Below are 18452 nucleotides of genomic sequence, written 5' to 3' on the forward strand. Positions count from 1 at the left end.
ACTGCGTTCTTTGGTCTGACAGTCAGTGAGAAATGTTAAAAGCAAACTAGGCAGGCAAACAGAAGCGCACACTAACAGGCCTGGTGAAACCCTGTGAATCCAGGCTTCCGCTTTGCCTTTGGGTTTTGTTTAAATTCCACCACCATGTTGTAAATGTGTATTGAGGCTATTTGCAGTGGAAGAAGTTATTTGAGAGTCACTCGGGTGATGCATCATGCCTTTTGGAAAACGCTCAATAGTGGCTGAAATTGATTCAAATGTAGTTTTAATATCACTATGTAACACAATATTTGTTTCTGGGTAGTAAGTGTTATTTCCTAATTGCTTATGCCTCAAAAGTATAGAAAATGGCTATTATTCCCCACAAACTTTGCTTTTGTGACCAGGACAGTGATATTTTGAAATTTACCTATTTCCAATGAGAAAACAGGCGAATTTGTGTCTTCGTTCACATAAAGTTAGAAAAAAACAACATATGAATCCAAATTAACATGTATTTATACTAAAGTAATACAAAAATGACTACAGAAGATTTAGAAGTGAGTAGTTTTTCGAGATTTACGATTATACTGTAAATCACTTTCACGAATCAGCCCCCAAATGTAGTCTCCCATCATGTTCTCGTTATACTGTCCTTGGTAGCGGCGTTAAAAGTCCAGTATATCCTGGTGGAAGCGCTCGCCTTGCTCCTCCGAGTACGCTCCCATGTTCCCCTTGAATTTATCAAGATGAGCATCAAGGATATGGACTTTGAGGGACATCCTACAGCCCATTGTGCCGTAGTTCTTCACCAGAGTCTCAACCAGCTCCACATAGTTTTCGGGCCTTGTGATTGCCCAGGAAGCCCCGAACCACTGCGACAAAACTGTTCCAAGCCGCTTTCTCCTTACTAGTGAGCTTCTTGGGGAATTCATTGCACTCCAGGATCTTCTTTATCTGTGGTCCGACGAAGACACCGGCTTTGACCTTTGCCTCGGACAGCTTAGAGAAGAAGTCTTGAAGGTACTTGAAGGCTGCCGACTCATTATCTAGAGCTCTGACAAATTGTTTCATAAGGCCCAATTTGATGTACAGTGGTGGCATCAGCACCTTCCGGGGGTCCACCAGTGGCTCCCACTTGACGTTGTTCCTCCCCACAGAGAACTCGGTCCGCTGTGGCCAGTCCCGCCTGTGGTAGTGCGCCTTGGTGTCCCTGCTGTCCCAAAGGCAAAGATAGCAGGGAAACTTGGTAAAACCGCCTTGGAGACCCATCAGGAATGCCACCATTTTGAAGTCTCCTATGACCTTGATGCCATCTCAGAAAAATGCAGATATGTATCCACTTAGGCAGCTGGAACTAAACTGAACTGGTGGGCTTAAGGCCCCTGTATTTATACTACTATTTATATTACTGGAAAGTTCTAGAAAGTTGTAGAAGTTACTCCAAGTTTACTCAGCACTGAATCTATCTGGAATGTTCTGGAAAATAGGTAAATTTCAAAATATCAGCAAAAAAAAAAAAAAAGCAATTAGGAAATAACACTTACTACCCAGGAACAAAAAAAAAAAAAAAATTGTTACACGGTGTATTCACATATTCAACTCCTAATAGTCCTATTCAAAACACAGTAGTCAAACAGACAAATTGCAGCCTGGTGAGCATGACTGTTACTACTTTTTCTTCTTGTCTTTTTATTTGCTTCAGTTAGATGGATGGAGTGGATCAAATCTGAAACAAATGGATCATTCCCAAGTCCAGTTGAAATGTTTTTAAAACTCCATGATTGCTTGCTGTGGGGACTGGTGGTTGCATATCTGAAAGAAGGCTTTTCATTTGTAGTAATGTATCATACGTCCGAGTCGCTCTACTGGTACAGTTCCTCATGGTTAATCTGCCAGATTTGAAAGGGAAAAAAGTAGGCAAATCCATTAATAAATGTAACATGTGGAAGGGGTGTCCTGTTGCCATAACTAAATAATCCTGTATATTGTGGAAGTACATAACTTCTGATCCTAAATGTGACTTCATGAGTTATCTGCGTTTGATTTAAGGACTTAATTTTAATCTTCCAAAAATTAATCTTAAAACGAATGCCTTCTAATGTGATTAGTCAGTTTATTGTTTAGTGCATTTACCATATTGTTTAAGTAAAAACTAAATCTAGGGTAACGACAGGTGCCTACACCATTACAATCTAGTCTCCAGCAATTTTTTTCTGTTTCTGGTGGCATATCATAACCTCACAGCTGTTTGCACACATAACAGATTAGGTCACTGGGCCAGGATAAAGATTTGCAAAGTGAATTCAATATTGTTAATTTTTCTTGGCATTTTATTTCAGTAGTTATTAGAAGTTTCCATTTTGCTGTCTCTATTTGATTTATTCAAGCTGACTTCTTAAAAGCTGAAACCACTAAATGCTCAGTTGCCAGCATTCTCAAACCATTACAGACACATGGCAGTTATTATATGGTCTTATAATATGAGGTCTCTGGGATGTTTTGCAACTGCAATCCCTGGTTTTGGTTTAGCAGTAGAGGCCAATGCTTTCATATGAAGTCAAGGATTCATTCACACTGAAACAGGCTTGTTTTATGACAAAAATGCAATACATTTTGCATACAGCAGGTGGTGCCAATGCACTTTTAAGGATGGATGAAGGTCAAACCAGAATTGCAGATACAGTAGGTGTATATTTACCTTTTGATCAGGTAACAGGAAGAACTGATAAAATAACTAGTGAATCAACACAGACCTTTGTTTAATCATTACTTTTTGAATACCTGTGGCAAGCACGCAGGCTACCAGTAAAGTGGTCCACCATCTCGAAAGTTTAGTCAAATTCACTGCTTTAACATGAAGAAATTAATGTTATTTATTTGCAGGTGATGTTATCCAAATACATTTAAAATGTTTTGAACCTACAACAAAGCCTTACATTTTAAATGTAATAATGAATTACTTTAAAACACACCTGTCCCGTCAGTGTACAGTTTCACTGATTAGATCCATAAAGCAACTAAACTGATTTTTTAATGTTGCATGATAGAATGAGCGACCTGCAGTGTTTGATGGAGAACCAGACATTTTCCTTTATCCCACAACATGGTAGGTTCATCTCATGGTTGTCTCTATTTTTAGAAAACAAATTACTTCAGTATAGTGGGACTTGACACTGTTTTCTTTTCAAGCCTGATGTACTTTGAACCAGTTTACCAGAACATTCTGTTGTCTGCAAGCGAATGAAATGCTTTCCTCAATAATTCAATACTCCTCAGATTCTAATTACATTGGTTTAACGAACTCTGGTAGTTTATTGAGTTTACTTAATTATATAGTGGGAAAAGGGACAGCGTATTAGCCATCATAATATCCCATGCATTTCTGTGCCACTTATTGTATTTTATAATAATGATGATGTACCTGCTTAGTAGTTTCTTACAATGGGTTGCCCTAGGAACAGTATTTAATTATAACGTGGAACAAGTACAGACTTGACTGGTATGTCGTCTATTATAAGTAACGAGAAATAAACATTTGAACTGTACTTTGTCTGTTTTGTTTATTTTCCTTTAATGTAAAACACAGTAGGATACCACTCAAGACATTTGGATCCAGTAAGTTGATTTTGTTTTTTTGCAGTCCTGCAGCTCTAGGGGGCAGTGTTGTGCAGCTACTTGAGAGTTGAGTTTTGTGGATCGTGAAATAGCTCTATAAAAAAAAAAAAAGGAAAGTGGTTTGGGTTTGGTCAAGTGGTATGAATAGGAGCCAGAAGATCCTGGGTTTTAATCCAGTCCAACCTCTGGGAGGGTGGAGTGGTTGTTTCGCTGCAGCTACAGTATTTGTGGTATCACAGAAAGCATTTCCACATCTTGTGTGGGGTGCCCTGCTGTTTTTGATTATGACCTTTGTACAGCCGTTAGGATGCTTGTTGTGTTCATGTCCTAACCTGCTAACCCGCTGGCTGCTGTGTGTTTATTCACTGTACGGTCCCTCTGACAGCAGGGCAGGGCTAAATATTTTGTGTTGGAAGGATGGCCCAGTTTTTAGGATCTCATGTAGCTGGACATGGACCTCTTGGGCTACACATATAAGCGTTTTCCATTATGGTGCTCAACTTTCATACTGCCACTGATGTTAGGAAGTCGTGGTGCTTTATCTTCAGTTAAAAACACTGTTCTGAAACCTGCTACAGTACTACCCTTTAATGGCCGTGCGTCTTAAATTGAGCATAAGTAGCAATCTTAAGTGAACAGGCAATTTACAAATGTAACTTGTGAAAAATGACTTCCAGTTTAATCAGTAATTCATTTTTATCAAGTTGACTTTATAGTTTGTGACACAGTGTCAACATTAGCTCTGTAAACAGTAAGGGAGTTGCTATTTGCAAAGTCAATAGAGTGACGCCAATGGTACAGAAAAAAAAAATACATAATTATAAAATAAAGGTTGCCATTTAAATGTGAAGTCAGACCAGCTTAAAACCTTAATAAAATACAATACAGGATAAGGAATGTAGAACAGCTTGAAACTTAGATATAAGTACTGTATTGCAAATTTTGCCAAGACTACTTTACCACTAGCTGACTGCAGTAAATCACACTACTCTAAAATTGCATGCAAGTTGCTCATATTATTTTATAGTGCAGAATAGATTTTAGAGCACTTGACCATGGTTTTATTTTATGTTTTGTTCGTATTGCTTTTGAAGAAAAGAATGCCTTTGCACTGTGAGAACTTGTTCTATAATTCTCTGAACACATCCACGTGTCTGCAAATAATTAAAGCTACCCCTTATTATTTTCACGTTAATTAGATTTTTTAAATTGTTATTATTGTGTAAGACATTAGTAAAAGAAACTGAACAGCAGTAAACCCTTTTAACCACGATTCTAGTCTAAACTGGATATAGAGAAGAATGGACGACAGGCAGTGTAGTAATATACGTGTTCAAAACTTCCTATAATTAATCTGGTCCTTGAGGTCTGGAGTGCTCTGGGTTTTATAGGTATCATCAAGTAACTGCTTACTGTTTAATCTTTTGATTGTATGTATTGAACACTTTGTAATGTTACAAAGAGAGACAGCAACGTATACTCAATCTTGCTGACACATCAGTGTTTATTACTGTACGTTCTTGTATTAGTTGTTCTGGCTGCATGTTTTATTTAAGTGGAATGACCTCAGGGGAATCATATTTTCCATGAAAGAAGTCGCAACACCAGCTACACTTGCAGAGGTGTATCCAGAATACAAAAAAAAAAAAAAAAAAAAAATTAAATGTTGACCTGCAATTCTACTGGGACCTCTGTCACTTGTTTTGCTTGTGAAAATATTGACTTTACAGCACCTAGCCTTTGTTCGCTCCCTAACAGGGAGCCTGTTAAGTGCTGTTGATGAAACAAACATTACATGGCCTCCCAGCTTTCTACGGCTCTTTTAATCAAACACTTGCTAATGGCTGCTTAAATACCTTCTTATCAGCATGTCCTTCATGTTTGCTTTAGGGCATTGCCTTCTATTGGTCTCTTTTCATTCACCAAGCCCTATAAATGTATGTTGCACAAAGTAAATACAGGTTTTTTTCCCCCTGTTTCTCTGGGATTATACTTGTTGGGCAAATAAACACACACAGGGGCCTTTTATATATTGAAAAGAAAAAAAAATCAGTTCACACATTGGTTAGCCATTATTTTAAAATGCTTGTCTTGTCTGTTGGCCTAAGGACAAATACACGACTACGTTTTGGAAGGAAAATGAAAAACAGTCTTTCCACAATGGATCTGGTGGTTTGACCTCTGGTTATTAAATCATTGCAGTTTGATTGAAATACTTCACGTGTTCAAGGGAGTGCGGTGCTGTTGCTCAAAAGGGTAAAGGCAGAGTAATGGAAACGTGTTTTAGAGATGCTAAAGCAGCAGTTTGCATACAAATTGTGTAAAACTGGAAACTCATTTATAGAAGGCAGCCCAGTTTGTATTGCTTCTGCTAAAGTGGTTGTGGCTTCCTCCTTGAAATCTGCTTGTTCCTAAGTTCTTCTGGCAGCCCTACAGGCATGTATACTCCTGCAACCACTGCAGCAGTACAAGTCTTAGCATTAACATTTAGCCTAACCCACTGAGATTCCTGTGCAGGGGGTTCTGCTGTTGACTGGGTAGACATCCAGGGGTACCAGGGGAGTCGCAGTGGCTGGCTTGCTGCTTGGCCTTCTCCAGTCGCGATGGTGGTTCAAAGTGCAGAAGTCTCATTATGTGGTTCTCCTAATTAATGTCCCTTTAACCATAGCTGCTGTCTGGTCTTCCTCTTGAATAATGTAACATTCATTACAATAAAGAATGAAATGAAACAGGTAGTGTGACAGCGGTGCAGGCAAATAGAAATGCGCGGATTTGTTCATTAAATCTGGAACATACTTCAAATGTGTGCCCTTATCACGTCTAATTTTAACAGAAATCTGTCTCAATTCCCTCAAAAGCTACACATAAACTTGGAGTAAAGCACATTTGTTCTAGTTTTAAGTTGTACGAACTTTGGCTGCAGTGTTTCAAAGTGTGGTGTCTCCCCTGCCCCCAAGCCAAATAAGCACATTTTCTATAAATACTAGTCCCTGTGCGACTCTAGACATGACTCGTAACTAACAGCCTAATTGACAGTATGAACAGACATACTTATACCTGCACAGCCTAAGTTTATTATTTCAGCTCCTTCCAATTTTCCTTCCTCTCTACTGTGCTATTCCAGTAGCAGGCAATCCCACCAGCATTCACCTCGCCTGTGTTTGACCCACACACAGCACAGTTTGCTCAGTGCCTGTTACCTCAGCTTCCACAATCAAAAGCCATTTACAGCAAATTTGTTTGGTTTGTACCGAATTACCCGCCAGTCTGCTAAGTTGCTCCATTCAGGTTGTTAATTACAGTTTTGCCTTTGTATTACTCTTAAAGCTCAGTGTTGATGTGGAAGACGGGAGGGTCATAAGTTACAAACTGAGCACACAATGCAAGCACTGTGCTTGACAGAATTTCTATTAGTCCATTGTGATGGAAAATAAATGATAGATTTTTTTTTTTTTTCTTATTTAAACAGTGTCTGTTTGCCCAGCCGTCAATGTGTTTGAGTACACAGAGGGGTTTCAGTGCTGTGTTAAGTTAACTTGTTTCCTGTTTCCTAAATACGCTGTGCTGTTTGAAGCCATAGTTACCTGTTAAAAGGCCCCACAGAGGCCCTAATGCTTCCTTTAATTGAAAGTCAAATACATCATCTTCCTTCACACAGACTGGTAAACGCTGAGTAGCTCGCTGCGGGCTGGAGTCGTGTCTTTATACAGGGGGTTTCACTTCTGAAAACCAAAGGAATTAGAAACAGAACCTGACTCTCTTCCAGTTACCTTCCACGTCACTTTCTTACTGCATCTAGTGCCTAGCTTTGCCGGTGTTTCTTAACACCCTGGTTAATCCTAATAGGGAACAGAGTTGGAAACTATAAATGAAAACCCCTGTGCCTCCCAAGCAATATGGTCTCTAGTGTATGATTTACACAGGGAATCCACGCAGCTCAATGGGGTCATGCCAGGGCCCGAGTATTCTATGTTTAGAAACTACAGCGTGTTATTCTCCAAGTATGACATCACAACATTGAATCAAAACAATTCCGAACATCAAAAAAAGGGTTAAAAAACAAACATGTTGCAAAGCAGACTAACGGACGGACACTGCTTCACGTGGCTCCTGATTATGGCCAGTAAGGGTCACTGCTGTTCCCGAGTTGTGCTTGTAGCATTCTGCCCTTTCAATGCACTTATGTGTTATGTTAGCATCACACAAGATTTCTTTGCAGCAGAAAGCAAATACTGAACATTGTTTACAGAACTTAATGTCCCGGAGGGAGCAGTAGACGTGTCAAGCATGTTTGCTCTTGCTGGTGGGCTGTTTGTCCAGTTAAAAGTATTGGTTTAACTGTTTTTCTTTTTTCTTTCATACAATACAGTAAAAGCATTTTATCTGTATCACCAAACATATTATCTAAGCAGTTAGGAGGATGCTTAATCTTAAACATTGATCTTATATTACACAGCGTGCAAAGCAAATAATGTAGTCCTATTTACAATTTGTTATTATTCAAAAAACAAAAATAACAATATTGATTGGATTTCTCAAGACCACCTCTCAATTGAGCTTAATGTCAGTTTTATTTACTTTAAAAAAGCCTGGAGTTTGGAGTTGATCGTGTTTTCATTGCACATTTCATTTTTTACATGCCTGTTTTGTCGGCTGGGGTTAAACAAGGACCCCGTGGCCCTGTCCCACTAATGTGGAAGTGGAGTGTCATTTCCATTCCCTTAAAGAGTACAAAGCCTCTGAGATGATCAATCACTCAGCCGTTTCTAATGGAGAACACATGTAGCACCCTTTAAAAAATCTACTACATGAACTATACTATACAGATTTGTCATTTATATCCTTTTATTTACCTACCTTCATGAAAACCTCAGGGTGGGAGAATTTCTGTATTTTCGGTCCGTTATGAGGGATATAGAAACAATAGGCACTCGTTAGACTACTGTGTGCTCCCAAGATTTACAGTTACAGTGGTTTGATTTCATACGCACAACAACTCAAAACTGCAAAAGCAATGGGGGGTGTTGTAATAAATGTGCACACTACTGTAAGTATTATTATTTGTTTATTTAGCAGACACCTTTATCCAAGGCAACTTACAGAGACTGGGGTATGTGAACTATGCATCAGCCGCAGAGTCACAACTATGTCTCACCCGAAAGACGGAGCACAAAGAGGTTAAGTGACTTGCTCAAGGTCACACAATGAGTCAGTGGCTGAGGTGGGATTTGAACCAGGGACCTCCTGGTTACAAGCCCTTTTCTTTAACCACTGGACCACACAGCCTCCTGTATAATAAATGTATAATAAAAGCATACAGTTATTAACCCAAGCAGAGCTGGCAGTCACTAGTGGAATAACATTCCACAAATGTTTTCCTGGTTTTTAATCGGTTCCAAAGGGTTAAAATCCACATGTGAAAGGAACATGATTTTGGTGTTTGTGGAATTTGAAGGGGGGGGGGGAGTTGTTTACTGTATGACGTATTTGATCCGTGGTTTGGTTGCACATACATTTCAGAAGATTGTGGTGATTTTAAAAGTTTGGTTAAGAAGTCTTAGAAGCATGTTTTTATTACTCATAGGTTTGAGATGTTTAATGGAAATTGTTCTTATAAGACTTTAAAATGATTCATTCCTTTTTCACATTGATTGATGGGGAAAAACAGGGTGGTTCAACAACCCTTTTTAATAGCAAGAGTGAAAAACTTGACTCATCGGATCTGATAAATAGATAAGAAATTATGAGAAGAATTGTGTAAAATGTTAGCTGAATAATGATGAAAGCTTGTCAGCTTATAATTCAAGAAACTGTCATCAATTATTATCTAATGGTAACATGACAGTTCTTTTCAATTCCATGAATGAAACACTTCTTTTAAAACTATTTTCTTTATTCTCAGATTTAATTAAGTGCTGGGTTTGCAATACAATACAATGGGCTAAAAAAACAAACAAACAAAAAAAACCAATTGGTTTTATTGGAGACATCAAGTTTTCTCCCATGTAAAGCAGTAGCAGGTGTGTGTGTGTGTGTGTATATATATATATATATATATTGTGTATGGTTTTTATTTAATTTCACCTCTTTTCACCATTGCACACAGTTCCATAAGTGGAACAGTATTTAAATTCTATTATTATTATTATTTAGAAGGCACTTGTATCCGAAGCGACTTACAGAGACTAGAGGGTGAACTATGAATCAACAACTGCTGCTGAGTCACTTACAGTAGGACCTAGGTTTTTTTTTTTTGCATCTCATCCAAAGGACGGATCGCAAGGAGGTTAAGTGACTTGCTCAGGTTCATGCACAGTTAGTCAGTGGCAGAGTTGGGATTAGAACCAGGGACCACCTGGTATCAAGCCCTTTTCTTTAATCACTGGACCACCAAGCATCTAAACAAGGAAACCTCTATCCTGAGCACCAATTTAGAGAATTATTGTTTTGCCCATAATTCTTTGATCTGGAACGATTTTGGTGTCCCACACCTTCCATGGAGTGAAGTCACGTGGCTCTGTTGACCAATTGGAAGTGTAATTGCTGTGGCATGCCAGTTCATGTAAACCCCTTCTCCTGTATTCATGCCTCTCGAGTTGCACAGAGTGTTCTGCAGTGTTTTGGAATGAAAAGGGAAGCTGGATGCTCCTCATGTTGGGCTGCAGCTCTGCTCCAGCGGTCCTGTAGCTGTTCTCCATGTCCAGTCACACAGCTTTGATCCTGTTCTTGCCAGATCTGGTGTCCCGGTGTAGTGCTAATTGGTAATGCCACAAATCTCAAACAGTAATTCACCTCAGTATATTTAGGAGCTCCTAATCTTGCATCGTGAATGTTCTTTTTTAAAATTTTGAAACAGCTTTTTTTTTTTTTATTTAAATAAGACATTTCCACAAAAAAAGTATTCATGAGTCTTTATAACACAGGCCCTATATCTACATAACTGTTCAGAACTGTATTTTTGAAAGCCCGTTTTTGATTAATTAGTTTGCAGTTCATGAACCCTTTCTAAGCTGTTTAGAGAGGTTTAGAAGTGTTTTCTCATTTTTCAAAGTGTTGTTTAACATAAGAGACACTCTTCAATAAACAGTCATTCAAGAAACATTCCTCTAAGAGTCCTTCAAGTTTTGTTACCATGGCCCAGAAAGACGCTGATAAAAACATCTGTCTAAACTGTTACTGAGATTCTTTTCAGGACTACTCAATGGTTTTTGTTGCCCAGTTATTTTACCAGTTTATATCCCAGTTTATATTGTCCAGTGATGCTCAGTTACTGCATCGCTTCCCCAGCTCTTCAGGTCGGTCGGATGTCTTTTCTGGAAGTGATTTATTTCACTACTGTTTGTCACTTTTAATCAATATAGTAATAATTGGTCAATAAAAAAAGTATTTAAAAGAAAGAAAATATTAAAGGGCACCAGTTAACCAAGTCTTGTTTTTTTTATTTTGTATTCTTTGCTTTAAACAGTGTTTGGTCACGAGAGAAAAGGAAGCTCAGATCCCTGAATTCCCCAGTCCCTCCCGAGGGAAGAATGGAAAGCCTTTTATTTCATCAACGGGGATTGAGAGAACGGCTAGTTTATTAAACCAAAGGAAGGCTTCCCTCCCCCGGGCTAACGCTTAACCAGCGAGTGCAGAAAAACAAAACTGCAATCCCAAAGGGAGAGGCTGGAGATCTACCGATGGCTCTGGCTGTGAACCTGGCCTGTTTAAGTTGGCACAGCCGTCATGCATGACCCCAAGGGTGACGAGGCAGGGGCCAGGCAGCGCTGCCCAATGCTGTGATGTTGCGTGCTCCCCTTTCCTGTGTATGTGTGAAGGGAAAAAGAGGAAATAATTCACAGCACAATTACAGGCTGCGACTCAAAGGTTTCAGATATTTTTACTTTATATGGCAGCACCGCAGATGTTTCACATTAATTTCATATTTTTTTCCGTCGGTTCCCAGCCAAAGCCCTTTTTTTTTGGTTTTGTGTCTCAATTCAAGTGTTTAAAGTTCAGGAAATGCTCTGGACTTCAAAAGAAAAAGGAAACGGAGCTAAGAACAGGTGGCATTTGCTTAACCAAATAATATGTCGAAGTCCAGAACATTTTGTCGCATAAAAAAACTTCAATTGTTTTCCTGTTTGCATACTTCCAGTTGGTCTAAGCCCATTTCATATCCATACCCCTGTGCTTTCGGTTATCTCTGCAAAATGTTTCCAAGCAGATTGCAACATCATTTACGGAGAGTTAATGTGTCAAAAGCCTACTTGAGGCGCGTAAACCTTTCACACGGTTAAGTTTGTTTTCTTGAGTTTCAATAGGATGATACATGCACTTTGAAGCCCAATACTTGTTTTCTGACATTAACTACATACTGATCCTCCATTTGAAAGCCTGGACCCCAGACACATCTTTCTTTAACATGCTTAGTTGATGGCTTCATATAAGCTGATTCATTCATAAAATGATCTGGCCGTGAGTTAACACCAGTGAAGGCTACAGGCCTTGGACAGATTATTCCTTCCGTTCTGAGCAAATTAACTAGCCTCTGCTGCTCCAAGAGAGCTAGAAGACAGTAATTAACAGTATGTTTTAATAACCAGCCATAAGATGTCAGTATGGCACAATAATTACAGCATTTCTAAACTGTTGACTTTAGCTCTAATATAAAACAGATGAGAGCAACCACCAAAATGAAGCACATTCTCATTACATAGCCTACAATCATTTATTTTCATAAACCCAGCCCAAGCTGGATTCAATGTTACCACCAATGTAATCACTTACATTTGATGTTTGTTGTCACACATAGCATGTGTGCTGATCACTGGAGGTTTTATTATATTTACAGTAATACAAACCAGATGTGATTTATTTTCTTTATTTTTGATACTAACAATTACTTTTTTTTTTTGTTAGAAATGAACAAATGATCTAGCAAAACAAGCCACTAATCCTATCATTGAAAATGCTATTGTAAGATTTGGGTAAAGCAGTTCGCATAAAACTAGGATGCACCAAATCAAACCATTTATTATTTTTTTGGTCTAACCAAAGTCAACGAAACCCTTTTAAGGATGATTAAGTCTGCATCGTGTCATAATGTAATGGAAAATGGATAAACTGGTGCAGCAAAGAAAACCAGGGGATCATAACTGAGTCAGTCACTCACCTGCGGGAGAGACGATAGCTTGTTATTAGGGTGCACCCTGTACTGATGAAACCATCCCAGATCTGGCATTTTAAATTGTAATGGACTCCCGGGCTTGGCTCAGGAGAAACAAACACATCTCTTATCCAGAGTTCTTTGTGATATAATCCTTTTTGACGCCAAAGTCAGTGTTTTTTGGGGTAGCGGGGTACAAATAACAGATAGAATGCTTGACTGTCTGTGAACCTTCTCTGCTTTCAGATATGCAGGAAGTGGTCACCTAATTCCCTTCCTGACCGATTCAGCAGATGAAGCACCCCAGCCAAGCTGACAATTAAATTAACAGCCGTCTGGTATGTGCTCTGCAACAAAGAGACGAGGAACGGGTAAGGTCACGCTGCCTGGGTTGGGTTGTTATTTTTAATTCGGGTTACTCATCAGCAAGTCATTATGCCCTGATTTGTGGAACACTGCTCTATCCCTCGTCTGCTGAACGGAGGACACAGGAGACTGGCATGGACCTGCTGGGCAGGGCTTTGTCTCAGATAGGTAGCTCACTCAGGAGGGGGCACTGCACGGGTACCGTGGATCTTTAGGGTTTTTTGATGGTATATTGAGGACCCCGCAGGGTGTGATAGTATTCAGTTTTGCAGCTCAATTTAATATAATTCCACTGCTAGGAAGAATAGCTGTGATTTGCAAAAGTGCCTAGTCCATGCTGCATGCAACTGTTTTGCCTCTGTTGGGAATGGTAGATGCCTTTATAAACACAGTGGAGCACTGTCTTGTGTTAATCAAGGGTTTTCTGGAAATCGGCATAGCTGTGTAATTCAGCTGTCATGTATGTTGCAGGGAGTGGCTGCTGTTTTGGGTTTATTGCCCAAGTGGACTTGACTTGAGTGAGATCCCTGAGGTGTTTATCACAACAATCCCGTCTGTCAGCGTTAGGCAATAGAAAAGACCGTCGGTGGATTCTTGCTAACCCTTACCCTCGTATGTTGACAAAACCAACAAAGACTTTGTCTGGAGCAACAACACAGGTGGTGTTTTGGTTGAAATTTTGCTGTGCTGTAAGTGGCATAACCCAACCTGCAACTCACAGCACCCTGGTCCATACCATTGTGCCGGGGTCATTGTGTTAATGTTAGCATGGCATTTATTTGAAATCTTTCATGGCATTATTACTGTTTTTCCACCTGTGGGAAGATGCAATATATATAGTAAATATGGACTGGAGAGGAGGGCTATAGTGGAAAATTATTGCCCCGAGGGAAGACTATTGTTACCGGCAAGGGGCTATAATGCCCAAAGCCGCTGATAGCTGATACAGCACACGTAAATAAATATTGACTTATGTATTTTGTTTAAATATATCTGATAAGGCATAAGTAAATAAATAAATAACAGAAATAAATAACAGAAAATGTTTTTGAAGTTCATAGCGCATACAGTAGTTATACAAGTTTTTTTTGGCATCCAGCTCTCCGTCTGGTTTGTTGACTGCTGCATAATCCAGTTTATATCCCGGCCGTCATATTTGTTTACATCGTCCAGTCAGAAAATAGTGGCAATATATATATATATAAATATATATATATATATATATATATATATATATATATATATATATATATATATATATATATATATATAGAGTGATTAGAAAGTAAGTTGACGTGGTAAACGTACTTTCTAATCACCCTGTATATTATTTTACCAAGGTAAAGACTCCTGTCTTAAAACTGGACAAAGGATTGCCGGAAGACTGTCTGAGTTTAATATTTTCCACTTGGCTGAAGGGGACTCAGCTCCAACCTTTATTCATGCAAGTACTGTTCAGTGTGCTAATGCAGGCAGGCAGGAAGGAGTGGAGGAAACAATAACTCAAGTGACAAAATAGAAATGCAGATTAAAGCCTTCAGACAAATTGTCTGTTTCTAAAGAGGTTATTTGCGTATTAACAATACGAGTGAATGAACACCATTAAAGCATTTAATTTCTCTTGTTCTGCTTTTTACTTTCTGCTCATGCCCCACTTCAGGAGGAGGGGTATTTAACACTTCAATGCCTTTGTTACATGTTTATGTCAGAAATCTAATTGTACATTTGAAATGCACTCCTGGGTTTGTATGTAGGGTGCATCTTATAGGAATACTTTAGAGGCCGCCACTGTAACAAAAACAAGTTAACCTAATTTCTTAAATCTTATGTCAGTTGAGTAAATATTTAATATAGCAGGAGATTTTCAGAACTCATTGGGTCAACAGTTTAGCCCATTTTTTTATGTTGTTATAAACAAAGTCTGCTTTCAGTTACTTCTGTGAAAGTGCTTTGCTGGATCCATGCATGATTTAATATGCATGATGTTAAACTAGGTGGTTTCTAGCCCTGGTAAAGCCACTACAGCTCCAAAGCATTCCTTCTTTTCTTTTGTGTTTCAGTTGAGTTTTTGTTTTTACAGTATATAAACAATGGCTTGTTATGGATATTTTTGTACCTTTTTTGTCTGTGTGCTTGGACACACATGGAACCTTTCAGAAGGGGAAATGTCGGAATTTGTGGTTGGGAAGAATAAACAAGTGTGGCCTGGGGGAACAAAATGAGTCTTGAACTCCCAGCTTTCACAGCTTGCCAGCTAGCTACTCTTGGCATGGCCTTTTTCCTTTTAAAATAAAGCCAAGTTCGCAGTAAATATTGACACAATATTTTATTTCCAAGCTAAATTTACTGCTTGATTGAAGAGATTTCCTAAAGACCTCCTAGAAAATTAAATGAAAAAGTAATTGAAACTCCTTCTCGGATTCTCTAAGCTGTGTTAGCGTGAGCCGGTGTTTATTTATTTAGTAAGCGGAGAGGGATTAGGTCATGCTGACACAGAAGGGATTTGTGTATCTTTTGATTTTTTTATTTCATCGAGACACGATGAAGAGCTTCTACTGCAGATGGGCAGTGAAATTCCTAACAGCTGGTTTGCGTGTAAGGCAACAATAACAGAATAATAATAAAAAAAACCTCATGTATGCTTTTTTGATGTTGTCACGCAGCCAAGCAATATGTTGAATAATTTGCTACTGTGTTTGGTTTTCATGAAACTATGTGCTGTGGCCATAGCTGGGAGCTCATTTAATATCAGTGCATTCCTGCATTAGAAACAGTGACCTGCAGCTTTGCAATTCTCTCTCAGGTGAAGAAGTAGGTGTCTTATGGACTGTAACCTGGAACCTCATGAGATATTCATGCTTAAAGTGATCAAAGCTTCTTAACTTCAGAGAACAGAGAAGGCAGGGTGTCTTGGCAACAAAAAGGGATGGAAACAAGCAGGGATGAATTTGTTTGTGCTGTATTTACTTGTGATATTCAGCTGTGTTTGTACCCACACAAAAACGAGAAACAATAATACTCCAATCTGAGACATTAGAGGCACATTTCTCAGATAACGAGCCAAAAGGAGGCTTGTGCCAGGCTTCTCATCACATTGATTTTCATGTTACTAACCCTGAGCTATTGGAAAGGGAGATGTGCAGGGCTCCATACCCTGGAGAACTGCATGCACTCTGGAGAGGTACAGTACAAGGTTAAAAGTGCTTTGGGTGTTTGGATTGCTTCGGAACTGTAGAAGACAGTAATTGAAAGCCGTTTTAATCTACTCCGGGGTAACAGCAGAATCTTCGATTGACAGATGGGCCTAATTAAAATCTGGGGGGGGGAGAGACGGAATGCAGTCAAAGCGAGTCTCCGCTTTCTGCAGATTCATTGCATGATTAGCTTGATCTCTAGGTATCTGAGTATACATGCACTAACACATCTTTATTAAGACTGATGAGATGCTCAGCAAACTCCCTAGGAATCAGAAATGATATAGGGTACAGATCACACACCTACGCAGTGTTGTTATGCAGTGGATGTGTGTCCTAGTTCAGGCCACAGCACAGGCCTCCAGAGCTTATACAAAAATTAAATTGATTTCCACAACCAAAGTGAGGGCGCCTACCTTTCCAAACCAGCCTGGGCAGAGATAGCCCTAGATTGCAGACTAGTACAGACTGGTATGTTATATGCTGCTTCTTCACTGTGCTTAAACTGTCCATTCAAAATTAACATTGCACCCCTCCTGTATAGCTCTGCTCAATGAGCACTCCCTGTACAGTACATTGGAGTAGCTCCCCCTCATGATACAAAGCTGTAAATGCACAGAGCCAGCCTGACAAGACCAGGACCATTACTGACGAAACCCCATTCCCCCAGGGTATCTCAGGAAGCTAATCACTGCACAATGAAAGGGGATAGTTTGGATGAGACTGTGAAGACACAGTGTTCTGAACTGTGTGTTTATCAAGGGGGTGATTGACCTGGGGAAAGAAGATTCCATTAAAATACCTCCTTGGTTGTCTGACACAGCTTGTGGTTCCAGCTTACTTGTTCCTTGACTCATTTTCTCCTCTCCATTGATAAAATCCAACAGAATAAAGTAGAGCTGAATATGTAATATTTTATGGGAATCCCAGCCCATTTTAAAAAAATCAATCTTTGCAAAACGTTATGCTCCGTAATTTAGTTTCTGCTGAATTTACACATCTTCAAACCACGTCTGCCGCCTGCTTTGCTACACATGGCATTTTAGCTCTGTAAATAAAGCTTAGAGTCTGCCGTTCAGATTAAGTCCTTTCAGCCTTGAATAAACAGCTTCCAAAGAGCCCAACAATATCCAGGTCGATAGGAATTTCCTTACAAATTAGATTCTAGAGAAAACCCCTGTGAGTTTCTCATGAACACAGGAAACAGGTCCTTGATGGTATCTAAATGCTGCAATTTTGTTTATTGGCTTTCCAGAAGCCTGTCGGTCAAACCTCAGGGAGACAGATTGTGGTCTCATGCACTTAAATGGGATGGAGCCTTCGGTAACACACAGTAGATGACTTTCCTTGAAGAGAAAAAAAAAAAAAATGACATCCTCTCATAACCCCTGTGATGAATGACACGCAGAATACCAGGCGTGCTTCACGACTGAGAAACCCTGTCCTTTTACAGCATGCTACCTGTCTTATTACACAACTGAAATCTGTTCATGTCAGGCAAGTACACAAGATTATATAAGGTCCTGGCAAAGGACTGGGGCTTGTTCATCGCTGCATCCAGTCTGAAGTCAGGCTGTGACAGCAGGGGTTCAGAGCTGTATAATCAGCCTGGATTGCAGACAGAGAGCCAAGGAGGCATTTGTTTTCTTTGCAATTCAATCCAGGAAAAGGGGATAATGAGAAAATAAAAACCGTAGCATTTCACATTCTGTGAAGTGGCTACCCATTTGTTTTTGCATGCCAGGGGGCAGAATACCGCAGTGTGCTGTGAATTCAATTACAGTAAAATGAGTCATACTGCCTTTCTGATATATGACCACAAAATTAGGAAACCCAAACCAACTTGTATTGAGCAGACATGCCTCGTCCCTGTGGATCTGTGACATATCCTTAAGCTTTCCACTGCGGTCGTCCCAGGTCACACGTTGTGTGTCTAGCCTTGGTTTGCATCTGTGCTGCAAAAACAGTTGTTTCCTCTTCAAAGATCGAGCCAATCAGCTCCAAAGAATAAACCATACCAATGCTGTAAAAGTATAATAAAGTAATTCAGACCAAGAGCAAATACCTATTCAGAAATAGGTTTCTTTATAGAAGTACGATTATGATTATGATTATGTTTAAAGCTATGGATGAAGTATGGAACATTC

This window comes from Acipenser ruthenus, chromosome 24, assembly GCF_902713425.1.
Source record: "Acipenser ruthenus chromosome 24, fAciRut3.2 maternal haplotype, whole genome shotgun sequence".
NCBI lineage: Eukaryota > Metazoa > Chordata > Actinopteri > Acipenseriformes > Acipenseridae > Acipenser > Acipenser ruthenus.